Raw genomic sequence first — 19447 nt, forward strand, 5'->3', positions numbered from 1 at the left:
GGAGAGACCTTGGGGAGGGATTGAAACCATGTCATCCCAAAGGAGAGTGAAGGACCAAAGGATTCTAACCTGGGTGAGGTGGGGGGAACCAACACGCAACAATCTTGGTTTCCAAATATCTAAAGAGCTGTAGGGTAGACCAGGGACATATGTGGTCCCAGAGACCGCAATGAGAACTCATGGCAGAAATAACAGGGAACAGATGTTGGCTTAAAACAAGGAAAACTCCTTGGAACCTGGGGCTATTGAACAGAATGGTGGGCCCCAGAGTATGAAGGAGGCTCCAGGAGAATCTGGAGACGGGGTATGCCAATCCCTGCACCAATGGGGCCTTGAGGAACCCCGACATCCCTCCCATCTCTAAAATCATATAGAGATGTACGCCTCCAAGCAAATACTCAGTGTTGAGGTGGAAGAATTTTCTCTGCTGTTCAAGATCCTTCCAGTTGGACTAAGAATCAAATTGACAGGAGGCAGATTAACAGTAGAAAGCCATATTTAAGAGCATACATACAGGGAATCCACACAGACATGGAAATTCCAAAGATAGGCAACATGATACTTATATAAGCTAAAGAGGGGGGTAAAGATATGAGGATACAAAGGGTTTCAAGGAAGACCAGGAAGGTGAAAAGAGATGCTTGCAAAACAAAGGTTGCCCTATTATGCAGATAAATGTCTTAGGTAACATGGAATCTTTGTTAATAGCTCTCTTCCTGGTACAAGCAGGCAGTTGAGGGGGAGGTAGAGAACTTTTCCTGAATGTGCTGGGTTTTGATGGCTTTTAATTCAAAATAATATTTATACCAAAGTGGCCCATCTTGGGGTACCTGCCCTTGGTCCTTCCATCAGGAAGCCAGTGCTCTCTCTATATATGTGTTTTCCTTTTCATTATCGGGGGAGAGGGGTGAGAGTGAGGAGAGGACCTCTAATAAAGGTTAAAGTAATAGGAACCATGAATATGGGCAACCCAAAAATATTTCAAAATAATGTTTTCTATCTGAAACTGTTGCATATTTTCCATATTCAGTGCCATTGCTGGGCTCTTCAAGATGCAGGGAAAAGAGCACCCCAGCCCTTAAATAATAGGTTTGTTGAAAGGATATTCAGCATCTCAGCAACGATACCACAACTTCTGCATTTTTGCATTTCTAGCCTGGATGGTGCAGCAGGCCTAGCAGAGGTCTAAGATTGGGCTCATCCCAGCTCTGCAAATGCATCTCTGCTTCTCCCTGCATCTCACATTCAAGATCCCTTAGCAGAAGGGATCTAGTGACTAGTTTGGCCCTGCCCAATAAGAAGCATCCATTGGCATCCCTTGTCAGGACACTCATCCTTGGTCCCATGGTTGTGGCCAAGGGAGCAGTGTTAATGTTCAGGATGCCCTTTGGATGGCCTTCCAAGCATAGGAAATTGGGCAGAAAAGACTCCCCAGGACCACGGTCCTGGGGAGTCTTGGTCATCCTGGTCAGAGCTAACTGGCGCAAAGATGTCTAGGTCAGCCACCCTGGATGAGCCCTGACACAGAGTCTTTACCCCAATGTGACCTGCAATGGAATTCTCAGAGTAAATATGCCTGGCGAGGATGTTCTCCTTAAGTGTGACCACACTCCAAGAGAGGCAGGATTTTATGTGTGGGTCTCTGAGAAAGAGAAGTTCCAGAGAGGTCTGTGAACCATGGAAAGTTAATGGCAGCTACAGTTTCATGAGTCCCAAGCCAGGGATCATCAGAAGCTGAGGACTTTTACCCCACGGAGCTAAGTTCTCTCCACGTCCCCTCAGCCCACCCTGAGTCCCTTGTCCCCTGAGGCCACCCGACTGCCGTCAGTTTTAAGGCTGGCTTGGAGAGGCCTGAGAAGCAAATGTAATAGCTTTTATTCAAGCACTGGCCAGCAGACCCCTGGAGAGCTAATTCAATTTCTTTATTTTTAAATTAGATTTCCCCAAACCATCTGCTTCCCCTGTAGCAATGCAGACAGGATCAGATCTTACCCCAATGTGGAATCTCTACTACTCTGCAGGGCTCTAGGAGCCAGAACTGACCTACCCAAGCAAGGCAGTGAGGGACCCGGGGGGTGCTATTCCAACACACCCTGCAAGAGCAGTCACTGGTACCCACAGATCTCATTGCAGGATGTGGGCTATCCAACTGGCTCTCAGCACTGCCCTGGGAGTCAGGGAAACATGAGGAATATTCTCTATTCTTAACACATGGGGAAACTGAGAACCCAAGGAAGGAGGCAGTGACTTGCCCATGACCACAAAGCTCAGTCAAGCCAAGAGAAGCCCTTTGGCGATGGGGGAAGGTCAGAGAGAGACATTAAAACAGATCTACATTCTAGCATTTAGCTAGCATGGTCTTGGACCTTGGTTTCTTCATGTGTAAGTAGGAACTGATACAACATATCTCACAAGGAAGTTTTGAAAAGTGAAAGTATTTTAAAAAGTTGTGGGTGGGGGGGGCGCTACCAAGCTGTGAAAAGACATGGAGGAAACTTAAATGCATCCTGCTAAGAGAAAGAAGCTAATCTGAAAAGGCTACGTACTATGTGATTCCAACTCTATGACATTCTGGAAAAGGCAAAACTAAGAAGACAGTAAAAGGATAGGTGGTTGCCAAGCATTAGGAAGGGGAAGCGGATGGAGAGGTGGAGCACAGGGGATTTTTAGGGCAGTGAAACTACTCTGCAGGATATTGTATGTAATGGTGGATGCACGGCATCATAAATTGGTCAAAACCCAGGGAATATACAGTGTCAAGATAAACTATGGACTTTGAGTGATGACAGTGTGTCAGCATTGGTTCATCAGTTGTGACAAATGTACCCTTTGATGCCAATGTTGATGGTGTGGGAGGTTATGTGTAAGGGGCATAGGGAGGAAGACGTATTTGGGAACTCTCTGTACTTTCCAGTCAATGTTCCTGTGACCCTAATAACAGCTCTAACAAATAAAGTCTATTAATTTAAAACAATTTTAAAATGTTAATTCTGTATATAACAGGATGATAACATGGAAGTTTGAACTCAGACATCGAGATACAGTAGATAGAAGAGTCCACAGTGGGGTGCCAGGTACCAGTTTTCTATGGATCCATCTAAACACTGGTTACATGACTTGAGCCTGCTTGCCATGGTGGTGCTGGGTGGTAGCAAGTTCCATGGACTTCCATGAGAACTTGGAGGCTATTCATTGGCATGTAGGCCAGAGTAACGATTCTTTTTTTTTTTTTTCATTTTGTTTTATTTTTCATCATGATAAGTGCATTCTTTTTTTTTAAAAGACTTTATTTATTTATTTGACAGAGAGAGAGATCACAAGTAAGCAGAGAATCAGGCAGAGAGAGAGGAGGAAGCAGGCTCACTGCTGAGCAGAGAGCCTGATGTGGGTCTCGAACCCGGGACCCTGGGATCATGACCTGAGCCGAAGGCAGAGGCTTTAACCCACTGAGCCACCCAGGTGCCCTGAAAAGTGCACTCTTTAACCTCCATCCCCTATTTCCCCCCAAACCTCCATCCACCTCCTCTCTGGTAACCATCAGTTTGTTCTCTATAATTATAATTAAGAGTCTGTTTCTTGGTTTGTCTCTCTCTCTCTCTTTTTTTTCCCTTTACTCATTTGTTTTAGTTTTTAAATTCCACATATGAATGAGACCATAATGGCATTTCTCTTTCTCTTACTGACTTGTTTCACTTAACATTACACTCTCTGGCTCCAACCATGTTGTTGCAAAGATTTCATTCTTTCTTATAGCTGAGTAATATTCCATCGTGTGTGTGTGTGTGTGTGTGTGTGTGTGTGTGTGTGTGTGTGTGTATACATACATAGAAAATCTTTATCTACTCATCAGTCGATGGGCATTTGGGCTGCTTCCTTAGTTTGGCTGTTGTAAATAATGCTGCAATAAACACAGAGGTGTATGTATCCCTTCGAATTAGTGTTTTTGTATTTTGGGGGTGAATATCCAGTAGTGTGATTCCTGGATCATAGGGTAGTTCTATTTTTAACTTTTTTGAGGAACCTCCATACTGTTTTCCAGAGTGACTGCCCAGTTTGTATTCCCACCAATAGTGCAAGAAAGTTCCTTTTTCTCCACATCCAACACTTGTTGTTTCTTGAGTTTTTTATTTTAGCCATTCTGACAGGTATGAGGTGATACCTCATTGTAGTTTGGATTTGCATTTCCCTGCTGATAAGTAGGGATGTTGAGCATCTTGGATGTATTCTTTGGAGAAAAGTCTGTTTGTGTCTTCTGCCCATCATTAATTGGATTATTTGTTTTTTGGGTATTATATTGCATCTGTTCTTTATATATTTTGGATACTAACCCTTTATTGGATATGTCATTTGCAAATATAATTCCCCCATTCCATTAGTTGTCTTTTAGTTTTGTTGATTGTTTCCCTCACTGTGTAGAAGCTTTTTATTTTGATGTAGTTCCAATAACTTATTTTTGCTTTTATTTCCCTTGCCTCAGGAGATATATCTAGAAAAATGTTGCTACAGCCAATGTCAGAGAGATTACTGTCTGTGCTCTCTTCTAGGGTTTTTATAGTTTCAGGTCTCACATTTAGGTCTTTAATCCATTTTGAATTTATTTCTGTGTATGGTTAAAAAAAAAAAGTGGTCTGGTTTCATTCTTTTGCATGTAGCTGTCCAATTTTCCCAACACCATTTTTCTTTTTCCCATTGTATATTCATTCTTCCTTTGTCAAAGATTAATTTACTATATAATTATGGTTTATTTCTGGGCTTTCTGTTCTATTCATCTATGTGTTGTTGTTTTTTTTTTTTTTTTATGCCAGTAACATACTGTTGTAATTACTACCATTTGTAATATAAGTTGAAATCTGGAATTGTTCCTCAGCCTCTCTTTCTCTATGGTATTCTCTTAACAACATCCCAACTCTCATTGCACCTAGACTTTGACTTACACCCCATGTACATCTGAGCCATGAACAACTTGGCAGACTGATACCATTTAAATTTCTACCCACAGATCTCAACTGGGTCCTTAACTATCTTACCATATTTTTCTGATGATCTCCTCCTCTCTCAAAGGACACATTTATATTTTCTCACTCCTCTCTGACTCACTTCTATAAATAGACATTTTATTCCATCTTCTGTGTCACCTCCTCCACTTCCACCTCACCATCCCTTTACTAAATCTGCCCTTGCACCTGCCTTCCCTCCCGTTATAACGAATGGATTTCTCTTTGCCCCAAGTACAGCGAACATTAATACATTGCTCCAAGCCTCTGTGCTCATTCACAGAAACCTATGGACTCTCATTTTTTACTCCTTTTTCACTCCCACCAACATACAGTCACAAAAAACTCTCATATTTTAAAAATAAATCCCATCTTAGACCCCACAACTTCTTTCAACGATTATCCCATTTCCCTGTTTTGATTTATAATAAAAATCTTTGAAAATATTATTTTTAAAAAAGAAATCTGGAGTTGTGGTACCTCCAGTTTTGTCTTTCTTTTTCAGATTGCTTTGGCTATTCAAGGCCTTGTGTGGTTCCATACAAATTTTAGGATTGTTTGTTCCAGCTCTGTGAGAAATGCTTTTGGTATTTTGGTAAGGATTGCATTAAATCTGTAGATTGCTTTGGGTAGTATAGACATTTTAACAATATTTATTCTTCCAACCCAGGAGCACAAAATGTCTTTCCCTCTCTTTGCGTCATCTTGAATTTCTTTCTTCAGTGTTTCATAACTTTTAGGGTACAGGTCTTTCACCTCTTTGGTTAGGTTTATTCCTCAGTATTTTATTGGTTTTGGTGTGATTGTAAAGGGATTTTTTCTTAATTTCACTCTCTGCTGCTTTATTATTAGTGTGTAGAAATGCAACAGGTTTCTGTACATTGGTTTTCTAACCTACAACTTTACTGAATTCACTTATCATTTCCAGCAGGTTTTTGGTGAGTTAGGGTTTCCTATATGCAGCATCATATCATCTGCATATAATGAGAATTTTCCTTCTTCCTTGCCCATTTGTATGCCTTCAGCACAATGATTCTGATATGTGGGATGATACAGCTCTGATTAAAGTTGATGGTAAAATTGGTGCCTTTGTTTAAGAGTGCACTAAATGTGGTGAAACGTTTGAGGCTTCTGACCAAAACTGTGAAACCCATAAAACAAAGTGTGTTAAAAAAAAAAAAAAAAAGCATTAGAGAAAAGAAGGTAGAGAAGGAGCAGAGGAAGGGGGAGGAGGAAGTCAAGGGAAGAAGAGGAGGAAGGGGAGGGAAGGAAAAGAAGGGGAGGGAAGAGGAAGGAGAAGGAGGGGAGAGAGAGGAGGAGAGGGATGGGAAGAAGAGGAGGGAGAAGGAGCAGGAGCACACAACTCTAATGAAACAATTAGAAGTGGAAGCAACAACAGAAGGCAACAACATTTACTGAGCTACCTTGCTTTGGTTTGGAAATAAAGAGGAGCAAACTCCCCTTAGTCCATTTTTCTTCCTCTCTAAAAGAGTTATCAGGAATTAAATGAACCAGAGAATGAAGATGAAATGTAAAGATGATATTCAGCAAATTAAAGTTAGGAATCCTCTGAGTCTCTTGAAAATAAATCCAACCCCATGATGTCAGGGGTGGGGGGGACACATTTTCATCTCTTCTGCCACATCTCCTGTTCCCACTAGCCCTAGAAAAACCTAGACTCATATTCAGTGGCCACCACGCTTTATATCAAGCTGCCCCCCCTCACTTCCTTCTGGACCAGAGCAGAGTCCCTCATCTCTTCCCACTCCCAGATCCTACAGATGGTGCTGATGGGATGGAAGGCATATTCATAGTTTGGTCCATGAATGACATATTAGGTGCCCTCTGGGTTAAAAGCAGAGGCAGAGAAGGAAGGTCATAGCACTCAGTTAAGTACAAATCTTTCCCAGGGAGAGCAGTACTTTATTAAACCCTGGCTTACATGAGCAAATGTTACATCATTTTCCCCATAAATAACTGACCATTATATTTAACATAATTTACATCTTTTTTCAGTTGTGGCTGGTTGGATATCATTAAATAACCAATGTATAATCAGAGTCTGACCAAGAAGACAGAATCTAAAATAGGTAATGTATCAGAAAGAATCGAATACACGGAGTTGGTTAAACACTTCTTTCTCAAAAATCAGAAAAGGGAAGGAGGGAATGCAGAAGGAATAACCAGGGGGTAGGGGAAGAGGAGGAGGAGGGCAGACTATCGGACCCCAGAAGCTCAGACGCAGGGCCATGTTCCCACTGCTGCTGGTACTGGAGGGCTCGGGAGAGGCTGATTTTATGCCTCTGATCATTGGCCTGGGATATCTTTAACCTCCTCCAACTGGGAGCTCAGAAAATGCAGGTAGGTGAGGAGAGGTGACAATCAAGAAAGGAAACACTGGGCACACTCCTTTCCGAGCACAAGGAAAGCAGCCATAACTTTAACTGTAATTGGAAGCTTTGACTATCACCTGTGACTAAACCTTGTAATTCTGAAATGAAAACTGTGTTTTGCGACTCAAAGTCGCCGTAGGCCTTTACCCTAAAAGTCACCAGGATAGTCCTAAGACTGCCACACATCCGTCCCGGACAACGATGGACTCCTTCCATTGAACACAATTTAAGAACAGGATGAGACAAAAGAGAGTGGCTGTAAGGTTACAACCCGTGGGCCCTGCTTGTTGGGCCCACTAAGTGCAAATAGAAGGTGCCTCGAATGTGGTAGGTGCACAATGAGTCCTTTTGTTATTATTGAATCCGAGGGCTCTGACCTCTCCCGCAGTGCTACATGACACAGAGCACATTGGGATCAGAACTCCCCTTCTCCGAGTGGGAGGGGCTGTCCCAAACTCAGCTGCCTACAGCTTACCATCCCATGGAGACAAGGTCATCCCCTATGACCAACAGTGAGCCCCCAAATCTAGACTGACTGGCCCCAAGCCACCTGTGGGTTTTCTCACTGACACAGTTGACACATCTGCCCTGTAGAAAGGGCCAGGGTCTTCTTATTAGAACATGACAGCTTAGTTTTTCTGACCCTGGGATTATACAGTTTCTTTTTCCCCCCACCCCTCAATAAATAAATAAAGCATGCTGTTCCTTTATCCATGCCATGGAATATTGTGGGTCTTGAATCCTCATGCTTACCAGGTAGGGACCCAAGCAGAGCCCATCTGCATAACAGCCCAACCCAACTCTGGGGAACACAAAGCACAAGAGATTGACGCGGATGTGCGAGGCCCTCTGTATTCTGGTCTCATTCTCTCCGCTCAAGTGTATAGACCTCTCCACCCCAAATGCAGGCCTTACCCAACTGGGCCCCCTTTGAATCAGCTTTTTCCCTTAATACACACTGTGCCTACCACCACCCACTGAAAGTCCGTCTCTCCTCCCTCACCAGGTCCCTCCCCACTCGAGGCCCAGCCCGGACTCCCATCAACCCACCATCATAGCTGCCAGCAGAGAAGGCTCGCTGACCCTCAGCTGTTCCTGCTCCCATCATGGTGGATGCAGTTGTTACTGGAAGGGGGGCTGCCAGGCCAGTCTCCTTGCACCTGTAGATGAGTAGATCTTCCAGCTGGAAATGCTTAAGAACTAGGCGTACCTTCCACACCCACACCTAGCAGCTACACCCCAAGCACAGAGAGGAAGGAAGAAAGGATCATGGGTCCCCGAATGACCACCCAAAAGGCTGCCTTATCGGGACCATGCACTAACAGGGACACAAGGAAAAATAGTTTGTATTGCATTAAACCAAGACTTCCTGGTTTATCTGTCACAGTTGTGAGCTTCCAGCTCAGGCTGCCTCCAACCCCTGCTTCGCTTGACCTCCCACAGCGCTCCAGGCCAAGGCCACCTGAGGCCACACTCTACCTTAACTGGTGAAGATGTTTTGGGATACAAGCTTCAGGAGGCTAGGCTCAAAAATCTTCACCATTGAGGAACTTACTCACGTACAAGAAATTCAGACGTAGAGCAGCTCCATGGCTGACTGTCCTCGGCACGCTGGCTTTTGCCCTGAGTTTGTCCCTTCGTGGTCACAGATGGCTATACCAGCTCAAGGCTTTATCTCCTCTCACAACATCTATATTTAAATAAAAGAAGAGAAAATATTTCTTCAGGGTGTCTTTTTAAGAACACGAAAATTATTCCCCAAACTCCCTCAGAAGCCATTCCTTCACATCTCATTGGCCAAAATGGATTACATACACATTCTTCTTTTTTCCAATACTTCTATTTTTTCTTTTTTTAATATCTTATTTAGTTATTTGACAGAGAGAGAGAGAGAGAGAGAGAGAGCAAAAGCAGGTGGAGCGGCAGAGGGAGAGGGAGAAACAAACGCCCTGCTGAGCAGCCCGACCCAGGGCTTCCCCCAACGACCCTGGGATCAGGACCCAAGCCGAAGGCAGACGCTTAACCGATTGAGCCACCCAGGTGCCCCTAATACTCCTACTTTAAAAAAAGAAATTTTTTTTAAATTCTTAATTGAAGACAGTTGACACACAATGTTACATTGGTTTCAAGTGTCCAGCGTAGTGGTTCGACAAGTGTGTCCGTCATGCTGTGCTCATCACAAGTGTGCTCCATCATGTCTGTCACCATATAAGGTGAGTGCAATACCATTGACTAAATTCCCCGCACAGTGCCTTTCCTTCTCATGTCTTACTCGTTCCATACCTGGAAGCCTGTACCTTCCACTCCACTTCACTCGTTTTGCTGCTTCTCCCACTGCCCTTGTTGATTACACACTCATTCTTTTTTTTTTTTCTTTAAAGATTTTATTTATTTATTTGACAGACAGAGATGACAAGTAGGCAGAGAGGCAGGTGGGGCGGTGGGGAGGGGGCAGGCTCCCTGCTGAGCAGAGAGCCCGATGCGGGACTGGATCCCAGGACCCTGAGATCATGACCTGAGCAGAAGGCAGAGGCTTAAACCACTGACCCACCCAGGCGCCCCACACACTCATTCTTAAATCCAGGCAAGTAGAGTGGAATTATCATAAGAGGGTCAGACTAAGGAAGACTCATTCCCCAGGACCCAGGCCCAAGACTGGGAAGGGCTGCAGCCTCACCTGGAGCCCATGCCTCTGGACACCTGGAGTAGGGTAGGATCTGGTATTTAGGTAGAGTCCTAGCACTGTGAGCCCAATTCATAGATGTCCCATACTTTCCTTTCATTGTCTCAACCTGTGGAAGGTATAAGCTACTGGACAGGAAACCTGGATTCTGAAGCCACCAAGATTTTATAGGGATAGGGGCACCTGGGTGGCTCAGTGGGTTAAAGCCTCTGCCTTCAGCTCGGGTCAGGACTCCAGGGTCCTGGGATCAAGCCCCGCATCATCGCATCATCATCATCATCATCATCATCATCATCATCATCATCGGGCTTTCTGCTCAGCGGGGAGCCTGCTTCCCACCCCCACCCCCGCCACCGCCTGCCTCTCTGCCTACTTGTCATCTCTGTCTGTCAAATAAATAAATAAAATCTTTTTTAAAAAAGAAAAAAGATTTTATAGGGATAGAGTTGGAAACACTTTTTACTAGGTACTAAAAACTTCAAGAAATGTTGAGGCGTGACCTAGGAGTTTATAAATGACTAATCCCAAATCCTTGCTCCACGGCTTCTAATATTTTCTGCATTACGAGTCAAGCCTCGGTTTTGTCATTTGTTAAATGTGGGGAATCTCTGAGGTCTCGAGTCCCCTGATTGTAACCTCCCGAGGCCAGGGCCTGGACTTCACTCTTTCCCTTTAACCCCAGTGCAGTTCTGGGTATAAGGCTGGCATTCAATGGAAACAGTAGCCATTCAAGAATTCTGATGTTGGGGCGCCTGGGTGGCTCAGTCAGTTAAGCATCCGACTCTTGATCTCAGCTCAGGTCTTGATCTCAGGGTCACGAGTTCCAGCCCTGCATTAAGCTCCATGCTGGTCATGGAGCCTACTTTTAAAAATTAATTAATTAAAAAATGAAGTAAAAACAAAAGAATTTTGTATTTACATCTCAACTTTGTGAGAGAACCTGTGATATTGTGAGTTACCATAAGAAATATGTATTTGGTATTCCTCCCATTTCTGGCATAAAGCTCCTTTAGGAATGTCCTTGGGATTTCCTTAGTGACAAGAACAATAACGGTGTCTTGATATTCATAGCAAACCCCTTTCAACCCCATCTGCAGTTATATGAATGAGGTGACTTTTGGAACAGCACCCAAGGGTGGGGTTGGGTGCTAGGGAAACCAACCATGTGACTGGAGGGTTGGAAATTTCAGTCACACCCCCTTGACATCTGGGGAGACGAGAGGGGCTGGAGGTTGAATTAATCTCCAGTGGCCAATGACTTAACCAATTTACCTATGTGCTGAAACTGCCATAAAAACCCAGAAGGATATCTTTAAAAAAAATCTTTAACAAAAAATGTAAGGGGCTCCTGGGTGGCTCAGTTGTTAAGCATCTGCCTTCAGCTCAGGTCATGATCCTAGGGTCCTGGGATCGAGCCTCGCATCGGGCTCCCTGCTCAGCGGGAAGCCTGCTTCTCCCTCTCCCACTCCCCCTGCTTGTGTTCCCTCTCTCACTGTGTTTCTCTCTGTCAAATAAATAATTAAAAATCTTTTTTATAAAAATCTTAAAAAAAAAAAAAAAAAGAACCCAGAAGGATAGAGTTTGGAGAGTTTCCACACTGGTGGACAAGAACGTATCCACGTGCCACGGTGTCAGGCCCCAAACTCCACAGGGACAGAAGCTCCTGTACTGGAAACCCCACCCCGTGTATCTCTTCATCTGCCTGTTGATTCGTCTCCTTTAATATCCTTTGTAATAACCCGTAATCTCAGAAGTAAACTGGTTTCTGAGTTCTGTGAGCAGCTCTAGCAAATTAATTAGATCCACAGAGGGGATCCTAAGAACCTCCCACAGATAGCCAGTCAGCTAGAGGCACAAATGACAATCTGGGCTTGCGAATGGGGTCTGAAGCAGGGCAGGGGTGGCAGGGCAGTCTTGTGGGACTGAGCCCTCAGCCCGTGGCATCTGATGCTGTCTCCGGGTAGACGGTGTCAGAATTGACTGGAATTGTAGGACACCTCACTGCTGTCAGAGAATTCCTTGGTATAGGGGAAAAAACCCACACTTCAGAACTGGAGTCAGAATTGTAGAACCCAGCCTCTGTGAAATGTAGTGCTGAATTTCACGCTGTGAGGACAATCTGTAGGAGGGAATCTATCAGCCATTGAGGGAGACGGCGGGGCTGCATTGCAAAGGCTTCCCTGGGAAAACAGACCTGAGTTCAAATCCTGGCTCTGCCACTGAGTGACTTTGGACAAGTCACTTAACCTCTGAACTCCCAGCCCTCTTCCTTAAAATGAAGGGGAATTTGTACTTTGCCGGGTTCCTACAGAGCACGGAGAGGGCCTCAGTAAATGATGGTTCACCTTAATACTGGATTCTGTGATCACTAATGAGCAGGCTCAGAGACAGTGGAGGGATGAGTGAGGAAACCAGCCCCTGGGGTTATGACCCGGGAGTCGGGAGCAGGTGGCTAAGCCTCCTGGGGCGGATTGTAATATGCTCTGGGCCAGGGAAGCACAGGGAAGGATTAGATCGAGAAGTCTTAGAGCAAGGAGTGAGCCCCACTTCATTGCAATCATTGATGGACTCTCAGGACATTTCTTGAAGAATGAGGACCCTGGTAAAATATCTTTCTCTCCGGTACCACCCCTATAAAGTCTTGGTGATTTCAGGATTTGCAAGAAACTCCTTCCGATGACCTGACCTGTCAGTTGTCTGACCTTCTCACCCACTCGCATGGCCAGTGGTTTTCACACTTGTTTGTCCATGACCCAACCATACACGTGACTCAGTATAACCCCTACCATATGTAAATACCCACATCCACACATACATAAATGAAATAGTTTTATAATATGATACCCTTGCCACACGCACTGTGCTCTGCTCTTTCCTATTCTGTTCCTCTTCATTTTTTATAGATGCACCAACTTAAATTTTATGATTCACCAATGGACAATGACTCTCAAGTTAGAAAACACTGCCCCAGACGTTTTTATTACTTCACTCAAGTTTTGGAAATCAAAAAGCTGAAGAGAAACCAATGAAGGAGACTGAGGTGAAGTAGCCAATGAGGTAGAATGGAGAACCTCCCTCCACTCAGTCCAGGTATCACACTCTTTAATTTCTCCCTGTCACTGAAACTCATTGTCTCTCATAGTCCAGATGCAACCATCTCCCAACCCTACCCAGAGCCTCCCAACCATTGATCTTACCACCTCTCCCTGCCTAGCCCCCTCCATGATGCGACTTCCTCTTTATCTGGGTTAGATGACATAGCTCCTAATAATAATAATCTATTAACTGATTCGTTCAAGAGATAGTTGTCCACTCTGTGCCAAGCACTGTTCTAGATGCTAGAAATGCATCAGCAAAGAAACCAAAGGTCCTGCCTGCAAAGAGCTTTTTATTGGGAGGAAGCAGACAATAAGCAAAGAAACATGAACACTGAAGCTACTTCCGGATAACAGGCAGTGCAAAGGCCTAAGGCAGCAGGGTGCCCACAGGTCCCAGGGTCAGCACAGAAGCCAGCAAGACTGGAGCAGAGTGAGCAAAAGCAGGAGTCACAGGAGAGGAGGTTAGAAGGAAGCAAGAGGGCAGGGGGTCTCATAGGCTGTTTCAAGGACAGCAGGTTTTCCTCTCAATGAGATGGGCAGTCATTGCAGGTTTTGAGCAGAGGGAGTGTTCTGGTCTGATTTATGTCTTAAAGATTTCTCTCTGGTTGGAGAATGGACGGTAGGGAAGTGAAGGAGGAGGATGCAGGTTAGGATACTATTGGATTAAACCAGGTGAGAGACGATGCTGATTTCCACCACGGCAGTAGGGGAGGAAGCGGAGAGCAGTGGGTACCATTTTGAAGGTAAACCTAATGGCATTTGCTGATGGGATAACGTCAAGGATGATTCCAAGGTTGGGGACGTGAGAAGCCTGAAGTATGGAGGTGCCTGTTACCGATATGGGAAGACTTGAGGAGGAGGTGTGGGGAGTGAAGAGACCAGGAGCTGAACTTTAGATACGAGAGTTGGAAATCCCAGTAGAGAAAGACATAGTCAGTAGTTTAATATATGAAGTTCAGGAGAGGGGTGTCTAGGCAGCCGCTAAAACTGGGAGACGTTAGCATATACTTGGTAGGAAAGTCACAAGTATGGATGAGAGGACTTATGTGTCAGTGACAACAGGAGGGAGAAGAGGTCCAAGGATGGCCAGGAGGTCAGGCAGGCAAGGAGAAAGGGGCAAAGGAGAGCAGGAAGAAGCCGCTCTGAGGGTAGCGGATCTACTCGACGGAAATGCCTGCACAGGTGCACACAGAGAGATGTGTAGCTGATGTTCTCAGTGGTGCTGTTTATCACTGCAGAGCTGGAAGAGCCCGAGAGGCCATCGCAGGAGAGCGGATAACTGAGCTGTTTCCTGTGCCCTATGAGATAGTACACAGCAGTGACCATGAATGGACGGAGGCACACTTTTAAAAATGTAAGTCAGATTATGCACTCGGCTCGAAACTTTGAGTGGCTTTCCCTATCTGGGTGAAAGCCCGTCTTTACTGGCACCTTCAGACTCTGGCGTGCATCTGAGAGCCCCATCATTTTCCTTCTGGCTCAGGCCAAGCAGGTGCGAGCAGGTGCATGCCTCCGCTTCTAACACCCTTACCCTGCTTGATTTCTGTTTTTCCCATAGCCCCTGTCACCCCGATTTCCCTCCCCTGACCAGAGTAGAAGCTCCTAGAAGGCAGAACATTGTTTTGTTCTAGGCATGGCAAGGTGCCCAGCGCCAGGGCCACCTCCAGGTGCAGCAAGGCGGTCCTGGGCAAATATTCCTTTTCTGGGCCACTGTCTATATAAACAGTTGCAGTCACACAAAATCAACATGTCAGCACCATTCCAGCAACTCAACTTTCTGGGATCCCACGGCCGCCAGCAGAAGTGGGCTGACTCCAGGCTGTTCTCCTGGAGCTGAGACGTGGCTGCAGAGCCCCTGGAGGACCCCTGAGCATAAGTCCCAGAGCTTCTCAGGTCAAGTTTATTCATGGGTAGAGAGGGTCAGAGGGCACATTGGAGTGGGAAGGGGGTCAGTGGAGGCCAGGCCCGGGTCTACGGGTGGTTCTTCCCAGTGCACAGAATGTATCCCTAAAAACTATCAAACCAATACCCTGAACTTGATTTTTTTTTCCTTCTTCTTCGGTCCAAACACTGGTTAAGAGACTGTAAGTGCTCGCATAAACAGAGACTCCCTGCCACAGAGTGTATTTGCCAGCTCACATAGAAGGGTATGCACAGAGGACAGCAGTAGGGCCCCTGCCCATGCCCAGGACTGCTCATTTGGGGGTGTCATTAGGGAGCCAGGAGCAGCTCAATGTCCACAAATGAGCTTTCTGGGCCTCCAGAGCTCAGGGTGTCAGCCTACAACACTCACGGGGGGATAGAGTCCCCACTGCCTTCATGAGTGACCTTGGCTGGACAGATCAAAACTCCCAGTGAGACGGATCAAATCTCCTAGTGAGGCTTTCTGAGGAGCCCTAAGAAGCCAGACTGGGGGGTGGGTGGGGGTGCTAGGAGAGTCCCGCCTCCTCTGAGGCTATAGAGGGCAGGGCCAGCCTCTCTGCTCCCTGGACCTTGACCTGAACATGGGGGTCTCGTGCAAAGTGCGCGCCATATTTTATCTTCCTCATCCTCTGAGCAGGCCTCACAAAGAAGGTGTTGTGATCCCCACATTTACAAATGAAGAAACTCAGGCTCAGAAAGTTTAAGTGAGGGCGCCTGGGTGGCTCAGTGAGTTAAGCCTCTGCCTTCGGCTCAGGTCATGATCTCAGGGTCCTGGGATCAAGCCCCGCATTGGGGTCCCTGCTCAGCGGGGAGTCTGCTTCTCCCTCTCCCACTCCCCCTGCTTGTCTCTCTCTGTGTAAAATAAATCAATAAAGTCTTCAAAAAAGAAAGAAAGTTTAAGTGATTGGCCCAAATTAATACAGTAAGTGACGGAGATGGGAATCAGGACTGAAGCATATCTGTTTGCCTCTGAAGCCCACAACACCAGCGTCCCATACCCCCATGCCTTTCGGGAACCCAAAGACTCCCAGAGCCTGGGAATGTGACCTCTGTTGTGCTTCATGGGCAGCCTTCAAAGCCTGTAACAAGGAACAGGGCATGTAGACAGCGAGGAGGCATAGGAGGGCTCTGAATACAAGAGCTCAAAGTGGAGAGGGATACCAGGGGCTTCCTGGTAGGCGCCTACCTGAGCTCCGAGTCAGTCAAGTACCATTTCAGACCAAACCTTCCAGCCCTCTGGCCACGGTGCTCACTATGGCCGAGTCACAGGGAAGAACAAAGCACAGAGTTGTGTTGGATCAGAGCCTGGAGACTTCAGCTGACGTCCACAGGAGACCTGTCCTCGCAACAGAGTGTTACCTGCCACAAGCCAGACAGATGGAGGTGGACTTCTCACCTGGCCAGTCCTGGGAAGGGCAGTGCCTGGGCTGGCCTCAGACACTGTCTCATCCCAGCTCCTGGGGCAGAAAGAGCCAAACCCCACCGGTGCAAGAGCACAAGGCAGCTGCTGACTCTCAGAGAATTCTCAGAAAGCATCTGCCCACACCCAGAATCCCCAGAGGAAGGCCTAGAGCCAAAATGAACATTATGGGTGAAAGAAAGTGGAATTCCTGGGGGGTCTGGGTGGCTCAGTCGGTAAATGTCTGCCTTCGGCTCAGGTCATGATCCCAGAGTCCTGGGATTGAGCCCCACATCGGGCTCCCTGCTCAGCGGGGAACCTGCTTCTCCCTCTCACTCTCCCTCTGTGCTCTCTCTCTCTCTCTCTGTCTCTGTCAAATAAATAAATAAATAAAACCTTTAAAAAAAAAAAAAAGGTGGAATTCCCTGTGGGAAAAAAATGTGGGAGCACCTGGGTGGCTCAGTCAGTTAAGCATCTGCTTTTGGCTCAGGTCATGATCCCAAGGTCCTGGGATCAAGCCCTGCATGGGGATCCCTACTTAGCAGGGAGCCTGCTTCTCCCTCTGCCTGCTGCTCCCCCTGCTTATGCACGCTCTCTCTCAAATAAATAAAATCTTTTGAAAAAGAAAGAAGGAATGTGAGGAAGTTAATTTTACTTCTGAGAGGAAGAGGATAGTGACAACAGAGGGCATAGGAAGGAAGATGAGGAAGATAGCAGGAGTTGGGGCTTTAGAAATGGCCACAAGAAGCCTGAATGAGAACATGCAGTCTAATATCCAATTTGCAGTCCTCACAGCTGCTCAGTAACTCCTTTCCATCTCCCAAGTTATCAGGAAAACCTGCCACACAAGACACTTCATGGTTTTGGGGAGGAGACAAGTTTTGAAAGAAGGGGAAAAGGTTGTGAGGTTGACAAACAGGATCCTGCCCAGTCAGTCGTGGTAAGATCGCTACCTGTGCAGAAGCAGGAACTCGGGGCCAACTTACCAAGAGGATGAGTTCCAACCTCCAACCCTAGTAGTCTGAGAAATCTGGAGGAAGACACTGGAATTTCCACAACGGGAGTGAAGTCTGATTCCGATATGGGAGGTGGCATGACTCAGCTGCCCAGCTGCCTCCTTTCTGGTAAAAGTGTGTGTGTACTTTCCATCTGGGTCGAATGCAATTTCACACAGCTCTGCTCTGGCCCCCTGAGTGTTGGTCCAGAAAGCATTCTTGGGCCCAGTAAGGAGGAGATGACTCCTTGATGACTGCTTGCCACCATAGCTCTGTGGCCCTGAGTTAGTTAACCTTGTCACTTCTCTGAGTCTTCTTTCTCTCTTCATCAATAGGGATCCCAGTTTGCAGGGATTTTCAGAAAGTTCGGGACAGAATGAGGAGCAGAGTCCTGGCCCACTGGCATCATGCTGAGTGGTTTCAGGTAACTTCGGTCCCTGAGAAACAGGTCAAGGAACTTCCTCTAGATCACAGTGCAGCAAAGTAGAGGAGCTGGGATGTGAACCCAGGTCCACCACACTTGGAAACTTGCCCCTAGGACAGCAAACCAAGACTTAACTGCAGTTTCAACTTCTCCAGGAATGGAATTTTCAATCAATCCTTCTGGAATGTTCTGGTCAGCTCCAATGAGGTAATCTATCACATGGGCCCTCGCCATCCCTCAGAAGAAGAGGAGAAAATCCACCTAATGAGACACCTTGCCCTTCTCCCTAAAGGAAGATGACCTGGGTTGGTTGACCTGGTTGGCTCAGTTAGTTGGGCAAATGACTCTTGATCTCCGGGGTTGTGTATTTGAGCCCCACGTCGGGTGTAGCAATTACTTAGAAAAATAAATAAAGGAAAGAAAATGACCTGGCCTGAAACAATCTTTGCTTTTGCTAGCAACATTCTTGCCCCACCCTCCTTCCGGTAAAAACCCTCCATTCTGTACAATTCCTGGGAGCTCCCCTCTCCCTGCTAGACTCCCGTCTACCAAATACATAAAACACTTCATAAAGCCAATTGGTTGGATTTTGTTTTCTAGCAGAGGTCACTGACCTTGCACAAATCGGTTTACTAGACCACTGCCCACAGGAGGCAGGTAGTGATGTGCCTAAGCACACTGTCTCTGGAGGCGAATGGCCCATCTGGCTCTGAAACCAGAATGACTTGCTTGCTATGTGGGGATTGCACTCGCTGTGATCACACTTAACCCCTCCAGCCTCAGTTTCCGCATCTGTAAAATGGGCACGTAGTAGTAACTACCTCTTCGGGTTGTTGTTGTGAGGATTCAAAGGGTCAGTACATGTAAGTGTTTAGAACAGCACCTGACACACAGAGCTTGAGAAATATTTGACCAAGAAACATGAGGGCTGAGGAGGGGATGAAACTGGGCAAGGGAAAGGTACTGAGCCTAGGCTGATCTTTCAAAAAGTTTGACTCTCATGTGGAAGAGGAAAACAGTGGAAGGTGATGGGGGATCATAGGAAGGTTTACTTTTTAAATGCTGATTCGAAGGAGCCAGAAGAGAGCGAGTTTGAGGATTTGGAGAGTACAAGGGAGGAGTCAGGTTTCAGGTGCCCAAGAGAGGGTGGGAGGGAGGTGAGGTGGGGTAGATGCCAATATATGGGTAAGTGGGTGTGGGTGGGAGACCCCGGAGGCCTTCTGTTTAGTCCCTGAGGTAGAGATGACACCACCAACTCAAACTGAGGAGGTGGGTGGGAGGGGAGCAGAGAAGGTCCAACCTGCCCTTCAGGAAAATGGAGGAAACCACTTTAGACTCAGTCAGGCTGAAAATAACCCCTCACCTCATAGGACTTGACAATTCGCAGGCCTATTTCTCACCTCCTCCTCAGTCCACCCCACAACAATCCCAAGGAATATTCCTGTTCTCCCTTGGCGGGAAGTCGAGGCCCCAGCTTAAGAGTGGGACCCTAGACCTAGAGCCGGGTTTTCTGAGTGGGACCTCTGCACTCCATCCTG

The sequence above is a fragment of the Enhydra lutris genome, unplaced genomic scaffold, assembly GCF_002288905.1.
Source record: "Enhydra lutris kenyoni isolate GAN:26980312 unplaced genomic scaffold, ASM228890v2 scaffoldscaffold69, whole genome shotgun sequence".
In the NCBI taxonomy this organism is placed as follows: domain Eukaryota; kingdom Metazoa; phylum Chordata; class Mammalia; order Carnivora; family Mustelidae; genus Enhydra; species Enhydra lutris.